The sequence below is a fragment of the Odontomachus brunneus genome, unplaced genomic scaffold, assembly GCF_010583005.1.
Source record: "Odontomachus brunneus isolate Ranch 3 - 2012 unplaced genomic scaffold, Obru_v1 Obru_scaffold_365, whole genome shotgun sequence".
NCBI lineage: Eukaryota > Metazoa > Arthropoda > Insecta > Hymenoptera > Formicidae > Odontomachus > Odontomachus brunneus.
Genome location: NW_022639815.1, coordinates 111,933 through 116,750, shown reverse-complemented (window position 1 = coordinate 116,750; position 4,818 = coordinate 111,933). Strand labels below are relative to the sequence as shown.

At 31.7% G+C, this 4,818-nt stretch overlaps 1 long non-coding RNA gene across 1 annotated transcript; it reads left to right on the top strand.

Annotated features, from left to right (window-relative positions):
• The first annotated feature begins 293 nt into the window (after positions 1–293).
• On the top strand, positions 294–1,814 carry LOC116853583. The gene is made up of 3 exons (XR_004380014.1): positions 294–519; positions 606–765; positions 896–1,814. It is a non-coding gene; the product is annotated as an uncharacterized LOC116853583 (long non-coding RNA).
• Positions 1,815–4,818: the final 3,004 nt, after the last annotated feature.

Below are 4,818 nucleotides of genomic sequence, written 5' to 3'. Positions count from 1 at the left end.
AAAAAAGATTAAGGAAAAACGCACGCTGAATGGTAGAGGACGGACCGCTCGAGTCACAGCGCGTGACATCCGCACTCTTTATTACTGACCCGCGCTGTGACTCGAGCGATCCGTCCTCTACCATTCAGCGTGCGTTTTTCCTTAATCTTTTTTAGTTAATATCTCGACTATTATTGCGAATTTCGCAAAACGGTATAGGACTTTTATATGCACATTAACCCATTCTACATAGGCATGCGCAAAACGGTATAGGACTTTTATATTCACATTAACCCATTCTTACATAGGCATGCCAGAATAGGGTCTCGTCAGATTTACAAATCGGGCCCTAACTTGCAAAAGTGTTACATCTCTGTACAGGGCCTATTCGGGCTTGCCTGAATGGCGCCTAGACAAAAATGGGGAAAAACTATCTAGGGCCTTTATAAGCCCTCTTTTAAATTTTCCGGGTATCGTTTCACGACGAATTATTTGCATCAATTGCACCAAGTACAAGTTTGTTAGTGCATATCGCTACGTGTATGTTTAAAACTTTTTTATTAATAATATTTTGTACATATTTCTTTGATTATTTGCTTTTTGTTTAATCATTATTTTTGTTACAGTTTTGTGAAAACTATTTCTTGGTCTTTTGCACAATCTTTGTGGAAAAACCGTGTATACAGATATTAAAAAGTTTTACTCTTATATAATATAACATTATTCTATTGAATAAATATTATCAGTTGACATACATTTGCACCACGTTTGGTAACGTTAATAAAGGTAAAACATTAATATTTATTAATATTTTATAATAAATACGATATATCTGATAATGAAACGTTGTTAGTATTTGATTATTATGATTTATTGTGTTTCAAATATCTGTAAATGTATGTTTATAATGTTTTAGGTAAAATGCTACTCAATCCGTTGAACGTAGTAATGCTGCTGTATACAATATTTCGTACTTTAAATTTGCCTCAAACTCCCATTATCGATGCCGAAAGGAATGTAAAATTAAAAATAGAAACCATATTACAAACAATCTATAAAGATACATTTGAAATAGAAGAAGAAGAATCACTCGATTTCCAAAATTCATTCGATATACCGGAAGCAGAAATTGTAAAAAATGAAGAAGAAGAAGATATATATTACGTTAAAGAAATGAAATGTGTCAACGATCAAATTCCAATAGAATATAAAAAAAGTGCAGTGGATTTTTGGATCAATGGGGATAAGAAAAGACCTCTCGAGAGCGTTAAACATAGATTCTGTAAAGTGCTACGCATACAGCAACTGCAACGATGGCAACTACAAGTGCAGAGAGGTGGGACATTTATGGAAAAAATGCTGAAAATTTCTTTGTATACATTACAGAAATTCCAAGACGGTCTGAAAAGAGGATCATTAATTCATGATATCAATATTACTCGATGGACCCTTAAAGCCTAAAAAGAAGTTAATTGTTCAAGATTTATAGCTTCAGAGGAATGAGTAAGACGTTTTAAAAGAAGACATCATATTGTATTGGGAAAAGTTACTAAATTTGTTACCAAAAAATCAAAAGAAGAAGTGGAAACAAAAAGCAATAGGTTTATTAGAAATGTTAAATATCATATTGAACGTTTTGGACTTGAAAATATTTACAATTCGGACCAAAGCGAATTCCAACTAGAACATCATGCTGGTCGTTCTTTAGAAATATAAGGTTCAAAAAGAGTAGAGTGCATTGTATAATCAATATAAATGAGTTACAAAATCGGTCATGTTTATTAGTAGAGTTCAGTCATAGATGTAATGAAATATGAATAACAAGTCATACAAAACAGTCAGGTTTTTACGAATGTGTATGTGGTGTGTGTGTGGGTGTGTGGGTGTGTGTGTGTGTGTGTGGGTGTGTGTGTGTGTATCCTTTTATAGAAACAATATATGTGAATATATGAGTACATTGTTGTGTATACATCTATTATTATTATTGTCCTTATTTATTGAAATGTATTTTGATTATATATTATGCATATCAGTACTAATCGCCTATTATTATAAAGAAGTTCGATGAATACATGTTGCGTATATTATCGAGTAGGTTAGGCGGCTACGGATGACGTTACAGTTATATGGGGATATTTCCACCTATTTTTCAACAAGTCCGTATGTCGGAAAATCATATTATTATATATGGTTGGATTCGGTATAAAATATACTTTTTTTGATAAACAAAATTTTAAATTTACAAAAAAAATTGAGTGGTAGAGATATGTTGGCAATCATTACATTTTTCAAATATCTGATTTTGTTGTTGCAAAGTATTCCTGAAACCATTTAATTTTTGGTTAGAAAATTTTTTTCTATCTCTAATACGTTTAACGAAACATGCTCCTAAAGAAAAAAAGCGATTTTTTCAAACGGGGGTTTTGTCCCTTAAAAGTCCGCCTGGGCACGTATAAAAAAATATGTGTCTTCTCTTTTGGTCTAGATTACAACATATTTCAAGCTCATCCAAATCGGAGGTAACCACCTACGTAGGGTTCCTTGTAAGATTAATATAATTGTATAAGAAATTTATAAAAATAATCTACGTTCTTACAAAAATTGCAGAGGTGAATTTGGAATATGTTATATATTGAGGAAAAAAGGGATACTCACCAAAATTTTATCCACATCTAAAATTCAATTTTAAATACAGACACGAAGTAAAATTTAACTAATTACAGTTACTAATTATAGTTACTGAATTGGAAAATAGTTGCAAATAGAACTACGTAAAAAACATTTGGATACATATTGTAATTAAATATATGTAACTAAATACATTACAACACTAAATAAAAATGTATCAAGCGGCCCAATGACAAAGGAGTATAAATGGATTTTATGAATTTAACACCCCAATTCGATAGTTCTGATTGAAGTTCCAGCTTGCTTTTAAAGAGAATATAGGGATACTTTTATATTCATAAAAAGAGCAATGAAACATTGCTCATTTTGTCATTGCACAATGACAATTTTGTGACTATAAATCTATTTCACCTTGATGTATTTATGTAAAATGCATATAACAATCATATTACGATCATGTACAACAATATTTAAACAAGAAAGACAAATTAAATGTTATATTTATTCTAAGAATATGCTTTTAATAAATAAACGCTAAAACTAGTGATTTAAAATGGTGATTTTGTCTGCCGATGTGTCAATGGTACAAGAGATCTATTATAAAATTTTTCGAATACTGATGAATTCTCTTAGGCTAGTCTGCAGTTTCTCTAATTTCATCAACACCAATATCTTCACGAATCGCCACAAAGAATTTGGCATGGCGAGTCGATATGGATTGTGAAGATAAAAGTGTCGATTCCTCTTTCAGAAAGAGTTAATTTTACTCACAGACTAATAGTTTGAGAATAGGTGCTTTGAATAGATTCCTTAAAAGTAAGAAAAAGAGCAGAAGGAGGTTCTGACAAACCATCTTCCGTTTTTTCAATATAAATTTTTAGAATTGATGTAACTGATAGAGTAAGTCATACAGTCTTCAAATTATAAAATATCGTTATCGGTTGATTTCTATTTGCTCCGTATTTTATACAATCAATAATTTTGATAATAATTGAATCCATAAGAAATTGCATATATTGAATCGTTTTATTAAAGATAATGTTTGTACACTTAGTATTGAGACTAATATTTAAAAAATTGCTAGTTTTTTAATAAAAAGTTCCAAATTTTAACTCATGTGGCCACCAAAAAGTTAAATAAGAAATAACAGGAGCTAGATCTCAAATTAATGCATATTTCGGTTTTAAAGCAAATGCTCCTTTAAAGAAATGCTTTACTCTATTGTCAGAATCCAAATTTATATTAATAATTAATGATAGTGCTGACCTATATGAATTGAGAATTCCATATGTAGCAAAATTCTGCAATTGTAAAGATAAAAAACTTAATATTAATCATATACTTGGTTGAAACAAATCAATCCCACATTCTCTTTCACTACAAAGAGACTACCATAATTTAATAAACCTGTTATGTATAAAACATCGGTCTTATACCTAATACATTTTAGTTGCTACAGTATTTTAATATTGTTACTTTTACAGAAGTTATTCTCACTTGGCTTAACTTTCTGATATATTTTTGAAGATACAAGTTCTAATAACGATATTTTATCTTAATGTTTTAATTTTATTTAGGCGAGGAAGCGCGTACATTTGGAACTTTTCTTTATCCTTTTTTAAAAGAGCAATTTTGTATGTAACCGATTACTAGCAAGCTTGTGAGCAGTACCTCGCTATCGTAACTATTTGATGCGCTCGTAACTTCCTCGGAAAGAACGTGTTTAAATCGTTCTACAAACGGGTATAAACTGCAGAACGACTTGAACACATTTTCTCGACGTATTTCGAGATGCTTCCGACGTTTTATGAGAGAAGCTATCTTATGAGAATTACTCAAAAACAAATTTTTTCATTGCACGTCGGACTATATTTAAAAATACGCGAAATAAATCATGTTCAAACCATTTTTCAAGCGAGCGTGCGCACGTCATAAGTTATTCGAGTCAGACTCGTTAGCACCCCGAGATGAATGCACGGTTAATAAAGTGCACTTTAATTACTCATTACAAGGTGAGATAAGTGTTTATGGGCGAGTTCTCGTTTTCCTTCGAGGACTCGACTGCGGTCGGAACATTGCTTGAACATGGGCTCCTTAAGTTCGACTCTTTCGACACCTCACCGCGGATGATCGATCCCGATAACGGATGATGATAAATCAAACGTGCGAGACCCGATGCGCGATTCGTATCACACGAGCGTTTCCGCGAAT